At 39.7% G+C, this 19,236-nt stretch overlaps 1 protein-coding gene and 1 long non-coding RNA gene across 8 annotated transcripts in view; one reads left to right on the plus strand and one right to left on the minus strand.

The window, feature by feature from the left end:
* LRRC8B (leucine rich repeat containing 8 VRAC subunit B) overlaps nt 1-19,236 on the minus strand; it is a 78,009-nt gene that overhangs the window by 52,852 nt on the left and 5,921 nt on the right. The gene's annotated exons all lie outside the window — the stretch shown is intronic.
* Nucleotides 7,586-18,295, plus strand: LOC311616682. Its single transcript, XR_014793971.1, has 3 exons — nt 7,586-9,773; nt 10,637-10,818; nt 15,812-18,295. It is a non-coding gene; the product is annotated as an uncharacterized lncRNA (long non-coding RNA).

Below are 19,236 nucleotides of genomic sequence, written 5' to 3' on the forward strand. Positions count from 1 at the left end.
TGCCACCCTGAAGCTGCCTTTTTGAGATATTGACGTTAAGTTGTTTATTAAGAAACAAGATTCAGAAAGAACCTTAGACACCCTCCCCCCTTTCCTACTCAAGAGATTCAGATAGACAAAAACTTGCTTTAGGAAGATCTTAGGATGTTAGCTTTAGCCTCATTTAAATTAAGTATGGTAAATAAGAGGGCTTCTGGGTATTGTTAGTTAGATACCTCATGTGTTTCATTGTTTCTCAGTCTCCTAGCATGAACTTGCCTGCCATGTATGTTAACTACCTGTAAATCACTCATTCTCAATTCTGAAATCTAATACTCCATTCCCACCCCCTTCTCCTTTATCCAAAAATGTCATATATATCCAATGTTGCCTCCAAATGAAAATTTGGAATTTTCATGCTTATGTGAATTCCCCATGCACGTCTTAAAAATTAATTTTGTCCAGTTAAATTTTTCTGCTCATTTGATTATTAACCCAAGTAGAAAACATTCTAAGGTGGCAGGAGAAGAATTAATATTTAGCCCCCACATAAGGAAAATATGAAATGTATTGGCCAATGGGAAAGATGGAGAGAGGAGAGAGGAACTAAGTTGGGCTGGTAAAAGGCTCTATCATAAAGTACTAGTTAATATTCCAAGATTCACTGGCAGACCAATGATCAATCTGGTTAATTCTGCTCTTTCACATTGAATCAAGGATGACTTACTAACATGATTAAGATTCCATACCCTTATTAGGGATTGGGCATAACTAAGTTCTGACTGAATATTACTCTTGAGAGTAAACCCAGTGGGATAGCTGAAGATGGGATAAAAAGATAATTTAGGTTCAGATCATACAGACACATGGGTACTGTACTATAGAATCAATGAAGGTTTTGATGCAAGGGAGTGACAGGAGTTGGTCAGTGTGAAATTTAAAATTCAGAAATTTAGAATTTGTCCCTTTGGGATAAAACAAGAAAGAAGGCTTGAACTAAGAAGTGACTGGGTGTGAGAAGAAGAGGGAATAAAAGCAAATACTTTTAAGCACTTGGAATTACTACACTTTTAGATACTCTGCTAAGTATCGTATGGGCACCAATTCTAGAGTTACTCAGGTATTAATCAGAAGGTTGAAGAATGTGCCTAAAAGGTATAGATGTTAATAAGAAGGAGAGCCAGGACTCAAGGACAAGGGGCCACCCTATTTTGGCCACAGGGTTATGGTGAACACTGGTCAGTGGAGGAGGGTGATGAGCGTGGTTTTTTAAATGCTGTCTTTGCAGTACCTTTGGGCCATTTAGGTGGTGAAATCTAGTAGCAGCTGGAAATACAAACTGGAGCCCTGGGGAGAGGAGAACATGTGAATGAGTTTTTTTGCTGCCAACCTTCGCCAATGCTGCATTTAAAGGCTTGGTAATTTGGGGAAAAACAAGTTATTTCAAATGAAGAACTAAATATAGCATGAGTCTATCTCCTATGTAAAGGAATTCACGTAATCCCTTCATTTTCCAAAATTTCCTTTTAAAGATGAGACAAGTTATTTACTTTTGCAATGGCAATCCAGTTGCCTCAGATAAAAAGTCTTATGTTATATAACACGTACACAATTTTTTGAGTGGCTTCTACCTGTCTTGCCCAACTGGAGGTGAACAGCATTGGAAGCAAAGATGCATTTACATAACTTCCAGCCTCCTTGTGGTAGGTGTTCACTGCCTTCCTGATCACGGCCAATTCTCTAACCAAACTGTGGGGCATATTTTTAAATTTTTACTTCAGTGTAATAAAGCTGCTCCCTCTCCCACACTGCTTCAACTTTCATTTGTGCTCTAAACTTAGCAATTGCAGAAATAGTGACTATATTTAGTTTAACAGAGTTAATAGATACACAAAGGAATTTCAGATGTGGTATGTTTTGCAGTTTTATAAATATCAATCTTTCCTTTGCTAGCTTTGATGAAGCTGGAAAATGAACCCTCGGGGAATCTAACAGGAAGGATACTTCCTGTTTTGTTTTTCTCTATGGAATTTATCTCCACTTAACGTACTATGTAATGATTATGCCTACATTCTGCGTCTCCCCATTAGGCAGTAAGCTTGACGAACACAGGGCTTTTATCTGTAGGGCTCACTGATGTATCCCCAGCACTCAGCCTAGAGAGTAGGGTCTCAATAAATAACTGAGAGTGAATAAATCAGGGTCCTGTGATTATTATATCTCAAGAAATTATCATGTGTTTTTCCTTAGCAATCATGACTCAGTCTCCATGCTCCAACTCAGTCCTGAACCATGATTTCTATTTATATACCCGAAGGAAATTCTTTCAGGACCCGTGTTGTGGTGGGACCCTGCAGGGCCTTGAAGGTTGTCAATACAAAGAAATTAACATGGGAAAAACTACAGCCAAGTGTCAAAACCTCCCAGGTTCTCCAGGTGATTCCTCTGCCTAGCTCTGTCCTGTGAGGAGGAGTTATGATTTCTCACCTACCCATCCTACTCTGACTTCTGGTTTCATGATCTCACTTCCTGTTTCAGCATATGTTTCAGCCTCGGCTTCCTTTCAGTGTTCTGACCCAGGGTTACTTGAGTGTGGCATCTGTTGTTTTCATTGTTGACAGTTTGACTTGTGTATGCGTGTGCACATGTGTGCACGTGTGTGTGTGTGCGTGTGCACGTGTGCGTGCGTGTGTGTGTGTGTGTGTGTGTGTGTGGTTAAACCTAGAGAATGGTCCCAGCCTGAATTTTCTAGACAGATTTCACAAAAGTTTAGAATTACAAGACAGATATTATGAACTACTTTTCCCCTCAAATTTCTTAATGTCCTTTGCTCTCCCTATTGTAAAACCTAGTAATTTCCTCATCACCCTGCTTGATGAGATAATCACTGTGACCATTTGTGTTCCTTACTCAACATGAAGTTTTTTCTCTGGTCAACTGGATTTAGTTAGTATGAATTATTATGCAATCAAAGACAAGAATAAATTATCATACTACAAATTCATGTTAAGAATGAAATTAAAAGGACTTTAAAATGAGAAAAGAGATGTTTTCTAAGTAATTTATGTGGCAACCTTTCCATTAGATATCTAGATACGGTAGGGGAAAAACTGAGTTTGTGCACTCTTTGTGAAAATGTAGCCATTGTATAACATAGGTTCTGGCTGTCTAAGTCATTGGATTGGTCTAATTTAATTCACAGAGCAACAATTCCAAACACATCAACTGTATCAGTGAGGCACTATTTCAAACGGCTCTCATCACCTGCACAGAAGACAATTCACTTGACAGCACTCTTTTCTTGGGCAATGACTCAAATCAGCTAGGCTGAAAAATAAATCTAAAGGGCACACAGCTGTCATATAGCCTGAAGTAGCCCTCTGAGCAATAACTTGATTCATTTTCCCTGGTTCTGCAAACAGGACTGCAATCCAAGAATCTATTTCCCCCTCAACGTGAAGAGAGCTGCTTAGGATCCTAGCGAGGGCTCTCTTTAAGTGAATTCCTTTGCCCTTCTGAGTATGGTAAACTGCACATAGTGATTTCTTGATTTTATTTAACAGGAAATAGGCATTTCACTTAATGAATGATGTGAATCAGTCACAAATAAGGGCTCTAAAATTAGAAAACAATATTTTATCAAAGTAATGTTAGCATCAGAGTCCGAGGAACAGACTGGTACCAAATTGAATTTCTATGTAGACTGGGAATAAGTGACTTATTTTCCTTGTAACAGTCCCTAATTATTTTTTTTTAACTTTTGGTTATGGAAAATTTTAAATATACACAACAGTAGAAGAGAGTGGTGTAATGAAGCCCATGTGCCCTTCTCTTGGATATAACAATTATGCCGAAAACCGGTTTGGCTCAGTGGATAGAACGTCAACCTGCGGACTGAAGGGTCCCGGGTTCGATTCCGGTCAAGGGCATGTACCTTGGTTGCGGGCACATCCCCAGTAGGGGGTGTGCAGCTGGTCGATGATTCTCATCGATGTTTCTGGCTATCTATCCCTCTCCCTACCTCTCTGTGAAAAATCAATAAAAAATATATATATATTAAAATATATATATATATATGTATATATATATAAAATAATAATCACGAGACCCACCCCCTGTAGATTATTTGAAATACATTCTATTGTCATTTTACCTGTCTTATCTCAGTATGTATCTCTAAAAGGTAAAGAGAGTCCTTAAAAAATATAGCTACAAAATCATACCCATACCAAGGAGTGTGCTGGCAGTTTTAACAACCAGTTCTCATGGGGGGAGGAGAGAAGGGGAAGAGAGGCCCTGATATGCAGCTTTTGCCCATTTCCATCTCATGGTGTAAGTATTCCCACCAAGGCCGATTTCAAGGTGCCAACATGCTGCGCCTGAATGTGGCACTGAGCAGGAAGGTGCAGCACACCATTTTACAGGACTTCCGCTAGGCAGATACATTAGACATAAAGAACCCTGAGGACATACATAACAGCAAATTAGAGTAAAATAATTAGGAAGTGATCCATTTGGAGCATTGATTTTATTTTAACACTTTAATTTCGAGTATGTATAATTTAATTTTTTAAATGGCTATGTTTAACGACTGGCTTGCAAAATTCCTGAAACATAACAATCAGCTCTCGTCAGCTCTGGCATTCCACTGAATCACATCCAAATATTTAACAATTCCTTAAAATTCCCAACCATCCAAAATCCCCTGACACACCTCCCGTCCCTCTTTTTCCTCACAGCAGAGAAGCCTCTCAAGCAGGGTGAAGAGGGAACTTAGCTTCAGGAAGCTACACCAAAGTGCTAGGCTTTCCAAATGGCTGCTCCGCCGTGAAAGTCTGCTTCCAGACAGTTAAATTAGATGCGGCGTGCACACATTCCTGTAGATTACTGGGAATCACAGGCATGTTTTTATTTCATTTTTACTGCCCATGCTCAAGCTCCTAATGAAAGAGTTTGAAAAGGGATAGGACAGGGACTTTTCAGAAGGAAAAATAAGTCCTTCCCAGGTAGACCACCTCGAGTTGATGAAGAGTTCCACAAGGAAGATTGCTAAGAAGATGCGAGATACCCTTCCGTGTCTGATCTGTCCCACCACTGACACGCTAGGTTAAAAAGCCCTCTTTAGCCAAAACCGGTTTGGCTCAGTGGATAGAGCGTCGGCCTGCAGACTGAAGGGTCCTGGGTTCAATTCCGGTCAAGGGCATATACCTTGGTTGCGGGCACATCCCCAGTAGGGGGGTGTGCAGGAGGCAGCTAATCGATGTTTCTCTCTCATTGATGTTTCCAACTTTCTATCCCTCTCTCTTCCTCTCTGTAAAAAATCAATAACAGAGTCTAGTAAAACTCGAGTCCAGTTAATGAACCAGTGTTTACCACTACTCAGCCCGACTCCACAGTGTGCGCTCAGGAACCCACTCCCACCACCAAATCAGTCCCCAAACTGCCTTTTCAACATCATTTCCCACTATGCCTTCGAACAAACCCTTTATTCCAGACAGGTCAGCCTACCCACCACCCAAAAAACAAATACCATCTTTATATTCCAAACTTTATCTTATGAAAAATTCCAAATACATACAAAAGTATAAATAATAGTCTACAGAAGCCTCGTGTACCCTTCACCCAGCTTCAGCAATTATCAACTCGTATCACACCAGCCTGAATGTACCATTTCACCCACAATTATTTCAGTACTACATACTTTCCTGCACACCTCAGCTCAGACATTTCCCTGATATCCCCTTCATCTTTCTTTTTTTAATATATTTTATTGATTTTCCACAGAGAGGAAGGAAGAGGGATAGAGAGTTAGAAACATCGATGAGAGAGAAACATCGACCAGCTGCCTCCTGCACACCCCCTGCCAGGGATGTGCCCGCAACCAACGTACATGCCCTTGACCGGAATTGAACCTGGGACCTTTCAGTCTGCAGGCTGACGCTCTATCCACTGAGCCAAACTGGTTTCGGCTACCCCCTTCATCTTTCCAAATTCTATCGCATCCTGCAAGGCCAAGCTCATGTCTTATTTCCCACATAGTTTCCATTGAACTTGTTCCTCAGTCATAAGTCTCCTTGAAGGGAGTTTATGCTTCCTAGGACATTTTCAAAGCCTTTGGCTTCTCAACTTTGCATTCTGTTTTGCCAAAGAACAATCATTAATATCAAACTGCAAACATTTATTATACCAAATACTACTTAAAATGAAATTGAGATCTCTTTCTTCTCCAATAGAAAAGGAGATAAAGCCCAGCAAATGTGGCTCAGTGGATGAGTGTCAACCTATGAACCAGGAGGTCATGGTTCAATTTCCGGTCAGGGTTGTGGCTCGATCCCCAGAATGGGGCATCCATCAGTGATTCTCTCCTATCATTGATTTTCTCTCTCTCTCTCTTCCTTTCTGTACCAATGAAATATATTTTAATTATATATATATGAGATAGATGGCTTTCCTGAATAAAATACTGTTCTACAAACCACACTACAATCTCTGAGAGGCAGGTTTAGCCTTTTTAAACCATCTACTGCAATATTAATAATATTATCATATTTTTCTTACAAGTCAATGAAAATTACAAGGGTTGGGGAAAGGCTTAAATTTTATAAAACTCTGGGTTGGAGTGGCCCAGTTGGTTGGACGTCATTCCATGCACCAGGCCGGGAATGGAATGGGCAAACACGTGGTAGGGGACGTGCAGGAGCACACAATCAATGTTTCACACTCACATTGATCTCTCCTCTCTCTCTCTCTCTCTCTCTCAAAATCAATAAAAAATCTGTTAAAACATTTTAAATAAAACTGAATAATTTAGAGCAACATAGAAAAGAGGGTTTTTCAACTTTGGACATTAATACAATTTAGCAATAGCAATTGGTAAAAACAACAGATGCCTGCCTGGTAAATCCAAATAAGATTACTGGGTCAAAATCACAGAAATACACAGAGAATACTTCAAAATTCCCAGCACACTAACAACAAAGCACCACAGCGGAATTTCATTAGGAAAGGAAATACTTTGTTTAGAAAGAATTTTTTTATAAGATTTCATCATGTGTGGTATCTCTGAGGACTTCACTAGAGAGGAAAAACACAAGAATCAAAGGGTAAACTTCAAAACAATTGTTTCCTTCCCCTCTCATAAACCCCATTGCACACACCAGGCAATTCTTCATATCCTTACATCTTGTTCTCTGTACACACATAGATACAGAGATTTTAGTTTTTCAAAAATGAGATATTAGAATATACTTGGTCTCTATAGATCACTTTAAGATTAAGAGAGTGCCAGTCACTGGTTCAGTTACTTTCATGACAACAGGAAAAGAAATAAAGAAGTTGTGAGACTTCTAACAAATAAAAATGAGGATTTTGTACCATCTAGACATATTACTTTGAGTATTATTACTTATGATGATCAATGATCATGAAAGACTTTTCAAGGATAAAAGTCTACATATCGCAATAAACTTTAAAATGTGAAGGACAATTAAAAAAAATTTTTTTTGCTTGTCCATTTGCTAAATAATTTAAGGTTGAATTTCAGTAGATGTAAAGAATGAACAAATTTTAGGCTATAACAGAAACTTAGAGATCTTTCTGATCTGGTCCTGGGACAGCTATAAATTCTTTTAATTTGTCTGCAGTGTTCCTTTTCCATCAATAATTATACAAGCCTAATTTGTCAGAATTAAGTAACCGGGCTATGCTTTAAAAATTAACCAAGAAAACGTCCATTTAGGCCTAGTTAACTGAAACAACAAATTATAAATCATCAAAAGACAAATCAAGTGGAGCTTTTCCTAATCATTTCTCCTCGGTGGATGACACAAAGAGCCTAGTGTGAGGACACAAAGACGGACCCTAATAAGTAGTTGATGTTAGGCTGACGTAGTTGAATATGCTCATTGTATTGCGACAGTCATGGGAGTGGATGTTCATCACAAGATAACTGTGTTCAATCTTCTTCTAACCCCTTAATGTCAGTTAATTAATGCTCCCACAACTCCATGAAGTTATTGCCACTTTACAGTTGAGGCAAATGAAACAGTTATGTCATTTACCTAAGCCTGCACAACCCATAACAGTAAAACTAGCATGATATGAATCATCATTAGAGTAAGGAGAATAAAAAGTAGCTTAGGGCACTGGAATGAACAGAGTAAATAGGCAGTCATTCATTCACCCATTCACCCAGTAACAAGTGGACAAGCCAGCACAACGCTGGAGGAGAGTGAATTCCCATCCTGCCGACTATCTGCCTAAACTTTAGCCAAGCTATGCAGTCTCTCAGAATGCCAGCTTCTCAATTGTACTAAAAATGAGAGCTAATTCTACCTGGCCTACTTTCTACCTTCACATGGATGATAACATCAAGTGCAATGGAAACTCCCTCCTCCCAGGAGGTATCAGAGAACAACTGCCCACGAAGGAGGGATCTCCTCACAAACACAAGCTCTGTTCTCCCCACAAAACCTACCCAACATGCCCACAGTTTGAAGCCTTCTGGAAGATAAGAAACTGTCCTGCATGGTTTCAGCGGACCCCTCCGGTGCAAACAAGTCATTATTCTTCCCATAGAACAAACACGACCTTTTCCCGTCTTTTCTCATTTCCGGTCAGAAGACATTCATGTTTAGAAGCTGCCTGAATCCATCTTCTATAACAAATTGCCATCGCCAGGGTGACTTAACCAACAAACATTTATTTCTCACAGTCCTAGAGGCTGAGAAGTTGAAAATCAAAATGCCAGAAGATTAAGTGTCTGGTGAGAGCTCGCTTCCCAATTCATAGAGCTGTTCTCGCTGTGTCCTCCCATGGTTGCAGGGGCAAGGAAGCTCTCTAGATTCTATTTACAAAGGACACTAACCCCCTGAAGAGGGCCCTATCCTCATGTCCTAATCACTTCCCAAAGGCCCCACTTCCCAAGACCATAATCTTGGGGATTAGGTTTCAACATAAGAACCTGGAAGGTTGGGGAGACAAAAACATTTAGTTTATAGCAGAAGTTATCGTTTCTAAAGTTGTGCTAATACAACTTATATTCACGGAAATTAGAGAATTTAAGGGGGGGCCAATAAATAATCAGGAGGAATTTAATCCATTCCTTACTTATAAAGTAAGCAAAGTTCGACTTAAGCAATTACCAGGGGATTGTTGTGATAAAAGTTAATGGGGCCCTAGCCAGTTTGCTCAGTGGAGAGAGCGTTGGCCTGCAGACCGAAGGGTCCCAGGTTTGATTCCGGCCAAGGGCACATGCCCAGATTGCAGCCTTGATCAATCCCCAGTGGGGTGCTTGCAGGAGGCAGCTAATCAATGATTCTCTCATCATTGATGTTTCTATTTCTCTATCTCTCTCCCTTCCTCTCTGAAAACAATAAAAAAAATTTTTTTAAGTTAATGAAACTATTTAATTCTATGACCTTTTCCTCAAATTCTTTTTATATTAGTCTCTTCTGTTCTATCCCCACTGCCTTATTTGGTCTCCCAATATAATCTCTGTCATCTCCAGCATGTCCTCCGTACAGATGCTAGCGTTACTTTCCAAAACAAATCGGATGTCATCTTCTGCTTCAAAACCTTCCTGTGGCACCTTGGCTCCTCCTGATGAAGCTATGTGCTATTTGCGAGGTTAAAAATGCATCTCCAAGCTCACCCCAGGCAGCAGCTGAGCCAGAGTCAGCGCTGGGCGGTCCAGCTCCCACTCCAGAGCTCTTATTCTTTCATTCATGCCACAACTGGAAAAGCTGACTTTGCTCGGGAGGGTTACACTGTATCTAAAAAACTCCAAGTATGAGGTTGGTTTCAAGCATTTTTTATATCATTGTAATAGCCATTATAGCAGATATCAAAACTGGCAAAATATGGGTCATCGAGCAGAGAGAAAGGAGCTACATTACCAAAAGAATAAAGAATGTAGAGCCAGAAGGAACTTCCGGCCCTCATGTCATGTCACAATGCAACAGGCAGCTACAACATTCAGTTTCTTAAGCTCCAAAAAATTTGATTCATGTCCCATGATTTTATGTTCTAAAACACTGTGCTAAAATATTTTATCCTGTATCTGCCCCTTAAACATAAAAACACAAGCAATGCAAATTTAAAATGTAATAAATTTAAAAATAATTGTCCAGAAGATGGAATCGATTAGCTGGAATATTTCATTTAATCTTTGGGTATTTCATTAGGGCTGTCAAAGAATATGATACATGAAGATGTAATCTATGAAAGCATGAGTAAGCATGTAAGGAGGTTAAAAACTACTTGTGGAACTTTTTCCCAGGTCTTATGGAAAAAACACACATTAATTTCCACAACACCTAGAGCATATTTAATTGTAATTCTAAAACAACCACAAAATAAGCATGCTATTAACAGTTTAATCATTTATTTATAACAATTCACACGAGCAAATACTGCAAGCTATAATCAATCAAGATAAATTTCATTATTTTAATTTTCACATAATACAGGCTAAGTACCTTGAAGGGTCGATTGGCAAATCTTCTCTATTGAGAGCTTAAGTTAAACAAGGTGAAATTGATGATGGACAAACCTAAAAACTAGCCCAATATCCCCTCCCATGACTATGCTTCAGGAGATCTGTCTTTTGCAGTGGGATGACTGTAGCACTAATTTTTGTACTCCATCCCCTCCACAGGCTCCCATGGCTCTTCCCCGGCTTCATGTCTCTGAGTGAGAAAGGTCTGAGGAGTGCAGAACAATGGGAATCAGCCTGCAACCCCAGGGCCCGCTCCCAGCTGGGCTGGTCCATTTCTACCACCAATAAAGAACAAGCCATGCCTGGAAAACCTCGATTCCCTTGTTAGCATTGGAAACCATGTAAGGAGATGCTCATTACATCCACTTTGTTCTCTATTTCTTTGGTGCCCATCACCATAGTAACAAGGCACACAGATGGAAAAGTAGGCTAGAAATATCCCAAAATGGGGGGTGGAGATGGGGAGCATGGAGGAAAGGGCCTTGCACTGACTTAGAGAGAAAAGCCTGGAATTTCTTCTCTTGAAGGTATCACAATATTGAGGGGCAATTCCAATGGAAAAAGTAGGTTTTATTTGTCTTTAAGAGCAACAATAGAAAGCAGCTTAAAATTCAATAAATATTAATGTTTATTGGAGGCAGACTGGCTCTGCTTTGGAGGTTTTAAAGCCAGATGTACTTTATTAGAAAATCTTGTATGCAAATAGAAATGCTTACATAGCATCCTATTTCAGGAATCAGGTACTCATTCCATGGTATGGGTTACTGCTACTTACACTTTTTGGTTAGTAAAGTACAGCACAGGAAATATAGTCAATAGGATTATAATAACGATGTATGGTGCCATGTGGACACTGAAAATATTGGGGAAACACTCTGTAAAGTATACATGATTGTCTAATCAAAAACTATAATATACAAAATGTTGAATATTAACTGTAATTGAAAAACAATTTAAAAATATTTTTTAAAAAAATGGAGTATAAAATTTTACCAAATGATTTTTGGCCATGGTGAGAATTTAATTTATTTATTTATTTTTTTTTGTCATGGTGAAAAATTTAAAAAAAATGTTTTTTGGTTATTTTTTAATGCTAAAAGTTGAAATATCTGTCAAGGAAGTGTGGCTAGAAAGATAAGTTGATATAATGGATATTTTCCTGAAAGTGACAAGTTTATCTTCCAAGTTTCTGTATAAAATGTCCCGAGAGGAAATTACTGGGTGGAGTGATGGGGTGACTGCTTTTTCACCCTAGGGAGTCACTGCCCCTGTGGGATCTAGAACAAAGCCCTTCACATCTCCAGCCCCTCTACTGCCCGCACATTTAGAGACCTTTACAGGCACTGTCAGTCCCTCTCCGCTCTTCAAAGCCATGATGTCCCAAGTCTCACTGTAAGAACAGAGAGATCTTCCCACACTCCAAGGTCTACATTCTTTGTTTTTATATTTTGTCCTTTCCTGCCATCAGCCTGAGTCCTCCTTGCTCAGAATTTTCTAGGACATTTGGAATCCTTGGGGTATTATTTATGCTGTTGCTGGTCAGGAAATAGGAAAAGGAACCACACTGGCCATATTTAGCTACTTGGGGAAGTTTTATTCTATGCAAATAAAAATGGCACATATACAAAAAAAAGCAGGAGATGCTTATGGATGGATGGTTGCTTTAGAAAATGTATCACTCTAGTGATGTAGATTTTAGTGGGAAAAGCAACAGACAACTTTGTGGGGATCTTTAGGTCACAAGCTAGTTGTGAAACTGTGGATCATTTTTACTTTGCCTTTCTCCACCTTAATGTCTTATCAGCGAAAAGAAAGGACTAGAATAGAACAAGGATATGAACTTGAGGTGATCCAAGGATGATTTCTAGGCGTGTTTAAATGTTATGCATGACATAAAAAAAGTTAAAAGCAATAGATAACCTGGAAGGTCCTTTCTAAATAACTATAGAATACCATGACTTGAATCAAGTTAGCCAAATAAACTCAAGGTTTTGAACTCTGACTCTGGTGACCATAATATTCAGGTCTTCTCAAAAGCCACAAACCCAAGGAATGTTGTCCCCGGTCATCTCCTCTAATCCGCATCACCAACCATTCTCTAACCCTTTATCTGCACTATGACATTTTATCTTGCATTTACTTATTGTCGAATTTCCCTCTTCCAGGTTGTATGTGCCATGCAAAACGCATTTTCTCTTTTCTGTCAACCCCCTCCCCCAAATATTGGATTTATTCCAAGAGCCTGGCATGATGGCTGACAAGTATTAAGTGCTCAAAAAAAAAAAAAAAAAAAAATCTCTTGAATGTATTAGTTTTTAAAAAATCCATAAAAGTCAGTACAAAAACTCAAGTATGTTGTTTTTCTTTTTAAAAAGTCTTTTAAAAGGCATTTTCTATCTATCTTACTTAATCTTCACATGGTCACTTTAAGTCAAATTTTCCAATCTTTAGAGCCTTTTATAAAAGCACATCTGGGAAAAGGAGCCAGGCAGTACATATACTGTAGAAAACAGTTGCTTTATCAAGTGCCAGATGTACCATTAACTTGGGGAGTTTGCCTGGATAAGCCACATATCCTACTGCAAACTTAGTTTCCACATTTGTATCATGGGGATCATACTTGCCTCATCTACTGCAGGTCATCAATAGAAGTGAATATAAATGCTTCTGAAGTTAGAAGTGAAGTACAAATGTATAATAGACCAAGTAATGTGGGGGCTCCTATAAAGTATTTCAGGAGAGATTTGCCATAAGCTGTTGGGAGAAGGTATGAAAACAGGGGACATCTGTACAGTATCCCTTCACACAGGGCCACAGCACCTAGGAGCCAGGAGGGCTCCGTAAAGGCTCCTCTCAGCAGGATGAGGGCTAGGCTAACTCCCCTCCCTCAGACTGCGATATCCATACAGAAAAAAGTCCAAAATCCAGCCTGGGGCCAACCTTTCCACATGCTGAAATTCATAACCTCCTCCTGGGGAGAAATTAGCATTTTTAAATAAAACATGAAATGACTCTTCTCCAATGTGATTGAGACTTATTTAGAAACCACTCACCCACTGACTTAGCTGACTATCAGTCAAGCATCTGGCGATTTTTTTTTAACCAGGGTTTTTTGTTTTTTTGTGGTTTTTTTTTTTTTTTTTTGTATTTAACAGTGGATATAAAAATTATGTAACTGTTCTAGGAGAGCTTGTTCGTGTATTCTTAAAACGGATGATGATTAAATTGCATTGCTATCAAGTTAGCTTCTGTTGGATACATATATAAAAGAGTGGCATGCATTAGCCAGGCTCTTTCCCTTTTGAATGTGACTACCCACCAAGAGGAAATCTTTAAATTGGTCTCATGGGAGGCTTTTGCTTTAAAGTCGACAGCTAATTTGATTGAAAAGTTTTCTTTGACTGAAACCGGTTTGGCTCAGTGGATAGAGTGTCGGCCTGTGGACTGAAAGCTCCCAGGTTGGATTCCGGGCAAGGGCATGTACCTTGGTTGCGGGCACATTCCCAGTGGGGGGTGTGCAAGAGGCAGCTGGTCGATGTTTCTCTCTCATCGACGTTTCTAGCTCTCTATCTCTCTCCCTTCCTCTCTGTAAAAAATCAATAAAATATATATATTTTTAAAATTAGCCTGGTATATTAAAAAAGAAAAGAAAAAAAGAGAAAAGTTTTCTTTGGCAGTCAAATCAATTCACCTTTACACAGGGCACTGAGGGTTAGGGACCCTTTTTGTGTTTTGTTTTGGTTTGTTTTTGTGGTGGTTGTTGTTGTTGTTGTTTGGAGGAAGACATATTCTGAAATCATTTATTTCCAGATCGTCAATTAACCTGTGTCTATTTGCTTCAAAACAACTGATGTCCTGTTGGTTCTTTCTAGCCATCCCCTTTCCTTCCTTTTCACATTTATTATTTTCCCACATTCAAAAAGAGAGGCCTGCATATCACTGGTTAGAAGTCTGCTTATAGCACACGGTCACCGTCATGGGGAGTAAAAACCCCCAGGACCCATGCAGAGGGCCATTTTGAGGTACCTGTAGGGTTATACATGTTAAGGAAGTGAGTGACTTACATGACTGAGAAACAAATCCTTTGGGGAGTCAGGGGAAAGTTTGTTTGTTTGGATAAACACTGGAGAAAGAGCTAATTAAGTTGTTAGTAAAAAACAAAATCACTTTTATGATCAATCACTACATAACTTTTGGCATAGAACTCAGGAGTTTAAAACATAGGGTTGGAATTATACTGCCTTTGTGCGAGAATTTCATCGGCAACTTATATTTTTAAAGCAGCATATGATTTAATATGAAGCCAAGCTTACCCGAGCAATAAGTAATATTTAGTTCTACATACATAAACTATTTTTAACTACCAGGTACCTCACTGAGAGCTAATTTTCCAATAAAATTTTACCTATGCCTAATAATGATTCATCAAAATTCTGATGTAATTAATTGTTCTAGTCAATTGTACACTAAAAACAAACCATAATTTAATCTAAAAATTTTTATTTAACAGGGACATCTTGTCACAAGAACTTAAAAAAATAAAAATGTAGTACGTGTAGTGTGTGTGTGACAAGAGTAGGATAAGATAATCAATGAAAGATTTTCAAACATTATAATGTTACTTTGGGATTAAGTTTAATAGGAGTATGATGTGAGTCCCATGAGGGAAACAAATATGTAAAATTCCCAACTTTTCTAGAAGAGCTTATTCATGTACTTTTAAAATAGATAATATGGTAAATAGGAAGTCATCTTGGTATTAATTTAGCTTCTACTGGGTACATTAACAAGAATTTTTTAAATCAATATTTATAATATTCGAAATGTCATCTTTAACAACTATTTAAAAATCATGATAAAAATTTAGACATTAAATTTTAAAATGTATGGGTAGAGCACATAGATTTTCTAAATACTCTTAGTGAGTCCTGGGGAAAAAACAAAACAAAACAAAAAACCATTAGGAGACACTGTTCTAAACTGTCTGAAAGCCAAGAGCTTGTGCTGACCATCTAACATTTTTATTTCCTATAGAAAAACAACAGAAGGATTATTTCAGAAAAGAGCAAAAGCAGTCTAAAGCATTCCCTGTAAATTGGCAAATGCAGAACTCTGAACACAGTATATGTTCAATAAACTCTAGCTCATAAACAAAATATTTTGGCCATTCAACTGTTATCTATTAACGGCATAAATACAATATGCCTTTCAACTTCTAAACTTCCAGGAGAGCTTTCAAATTTTAGTCAAATACCAGTCAAAGGTATGTTATTGAGACAAAGCCCTGGATTAGGTGATAAGTACTCTGAATTTTACTCCCTAATTCTTTCCCAGCTCTCCATTTACATGACAAGTATTATGGCTGGTCCAGGAAGAGCTGGTGATGAAGAAAATAATCTTTATCGTGAAGGAAGACGTAGGAGGAAGCACAGCTGTTCTCGGGCACAAGTATTGTAGTAGGAACCCAGGCCAGAGGCAGCAGAGGAGGGAAAGAGGAGCTCTTGGGGTTGGTAAGCAGAAGGAAAGTGTCGCGGATGACCTTTGAGAATAGGTGGGCATGCTTGAACTGATTCTTGAAAGGCAGGCAGGTGTGTGAAGCGGGGATACGAGCCTCCCAAATGGAGGGAAGGAAGAAAGCTGAGGAGAGCAGCCGCCTTCCTCCCTGCACTGTAAATAGTTTAGGCTGGTGTACGAGGCCGCGACTGTGCATGCTGCGTCCGTGGCACATGCTCTGCTGATTAAGAAATGACAGGTGGCAAGAGGTGAAGCTGGAGAGCTGCAGAAGCCAACAAAGGGAGACTTTATTATATGGCTCACCAAGGAGTTTGGACTTGATTCTGTGACAAAGCAAGTCATTAAAGGTTATTAAACTGGGCAGTTATGGTATAAGATTTGCCTTTCAGAAATGTTACATTGGTGTGGACAACAAATGGGAGGAGGGATAGAAGACAGGAAAGTCTACAAACTGAACTATGGGTTGGAAGACAATTAGCAGTGATCCTGGAAAAGACAGCAAAGGGGGAAGGTGCTGATGGGAGGATCCTTAAGAATATTGTCTCTGGGCAAGTTGCTTAGCAACTGAAGGAGGAGCAGTTTAAGGGGGAATGGGACAGGGACAAGCCTAGGATGAGTTCTACATTCCTCTGGGTCATGTAATTGGGTAAAAAACATTGTTATTTAAAAGTATGGAATCTAAAGATGAATAGCCTGTTAGGGGAAAAGAAAGAATCTTCAGTCTGCTAACTTCAGGCCTTCATTATTTGTTCTACGTGGCAGGTACCATAGGTCTTACTGGCCCCATTTTATTCTCAAAGGGGTAAAATTATTTGCCAACATCACCTGTAGCAGTTTGAGAAGCTTACTGAAAACCAGGCTTAAGAATAGGAACACAGGGAGACAGGGTCACGCTTTCACAGAACTTATATTTTAATTAATGGGGGGTATAGGGAATAGAAGACAAACCAGCAAGCTAACAAAAAGCCAAGGTCTGAGAGGCAATGGGGGCAGGTATGGGGTAGTCAGGGAAGGTATCTCAGAGGTGACTTCTGAGTTGACTCCTCACAGAGGAGAAGGAAACAGTCATGCAAATTCCTAAGGAAAAAGCATTCCATGTAGAGAACATCAATGAGAAGTCCCCGAGGTAGGAGCAAGCCTGGTGTGCCACTGAGCGAGGAATTCCAAATGCATGGCAAGTGGGGAGCAAGAGCGAGTCCCAGGTGCAAGGGCGTTTCTGGGAGGGGGAAGGAGCGAGGCTGGGGGCACCCTCAGGGGGGTGCAGGCACAGCACAGACTCTCTCTTGGGCAAGCCCGGGAACCTGAGCCCATGCACAACACTGCGTCTGAGAACCTGCATCATGACTCACAAGGCTTTTGGAAGACAGATCACTGCTCGGTTGAGGACTGCCTATTTCGGCACTTGAAACAGGGCCAGGAACAAACTCATTTAGTTTTGCCTTGAGAGATGAACTTTAAAATCTTCAGATGCACAGGATTTATTCGTCTTAAATTTATCTGCTCAGAGCAAGAAGCAACCTGCCGTCCAATGGCAGGCAGCTCTGCCCCTGAGGCTCATCATGCCCCACCACCTCCACGGCTCTCACAGGGATTAAAGAGACAACACTGCTCCCAATTAGCTCAGCCGGACAGGGCAAGGAGAAAGGGTGGCCTGCTGTCCATGCGTGGAGCTGGGCTCCTGCACGCAAACCTGAGAGCCTAGAGGGGACTGGATGCTGGTGCTGCCCGCTGGCCCTGAGAGGCCATCCTGGCACAGCAGTCCAGCCAGTTCTCTGGAGCACACTGCCCCTACCTCCCATCCTCCGGTCATTTTCTCACTACTGCTTTAGATAAAGAGCTGCCAATTCTGCCAACCGTCTTTCCCACGGCCCCCATCCAGCCAAATGGCTTCAAACTCCATGTGCGAAGGGCGAAGCCGATCAAGCCTCTGACCTCCTCTGAACAGATCTTACTTTACTGCCAACTCTCTCCGATGCATCTGCCTGTTGTATCTAAAGTATCTATATTTAAAGTTTGCCAAGGTAGCCCCTTTCATTAGAGTATCACACCGAGAAGATACATATTATATACACTTATTTCAAAGAAGGCTCCAAACATTATGAAATGCCTTCTTTGTAATGGTGTTGGAAACCCGTGGCACATTCTGGTTCTTGCCTAAGGGCAGGCACAGGTCATGTCTGAGCTCATTTCAAACCACACGCCTGAGCTTTGCAGCTCACTGGCCAATGTTTTGTTCCTACAGACTCTAGTCAACCTCCAACCATAAGGCATTTGCACGTGCTTTCACAGTAGCTGTATGTCTCTTTCCTGATAACTGTCATAGTGGCACTTTATATATATATATATATATATATATATATATATATATATATATATATATATATATGTGTGTGTGTGTTGATTTTAGAGAGGGAGAGGGAGAGAGGGATAGAAACATCAATGATAAAAATAATTAATCAGTTGCCTCCTGCACCAACCTCCCACCCACCCCATCCCCACTGGGGATGAGCCACAACCTGGGCATGTGTCCTTAGCTGGAATCTAACAGTAATCTCCTGGTTCATAGGTAAATGTTTAACCACTGAATCATGCCAGTCAGGATGTAGTGGCATTTTTACAATTTATTTGCTGACTCCGCCAGTAATCTGCAACTTGCATGATGGCAGGGAATACATTTGTGCTTGCCACTATTGTCCCAGAACCTAGCATAGTGTCTGGCACACAGTAGGCAGGTAATAAATAGCTGCTGAAAAGAATACTATGAAATATATGCAATCATGGAAATGTTTTAGCTTCTGAGAGTGAAACAGCCCCAAATTGTCAAAGCAAGGCTGATAAAGCTTAAGGCTGAGCCATTCTGTTATTTATTTTTAAAATGTAGGAAAGATTTTGCTGTTATTTAGGTTTAAACTGATTATGGAGACAATTCTAAAAAAAGTTTGACTAATAATTTAATAACACTCATTTGGATATATATGGAAATGACCACTATTAATATATTTTTTTTAATGGAATGAGTTCATTTTCAAAAAGCTTCACCCAGATTAAGCCAAATTAAAATAAAATTAAAAAAAGCTCCTGCTAACTTTATCAGGTACAGTATTAAGCATTCTATATACATGTTCTTCATTTAATTCTCATATCTGATTATCACTCCCAGGTCACAGATGAGGAAATTGAGGGTGCGGAGAGGCTGAGGTTACACACTAAGTGGCATAGCCAGGATTCACATCTGGGTCTATTTG

Source organism: Pipistrellus hanaki (genome assembly GCF_964339955.1).
Source record: "Pipistrellus hanaki genome assembly, chromosome: 2".
Classification (NCBI taxonomy): domain Eukaryota; kingdom Metazoa; phylum Chordata; class Mammalia; order Chiroptera; family Vespertilionidae; genus Pipistrellus; species Pipistrellus hanaki.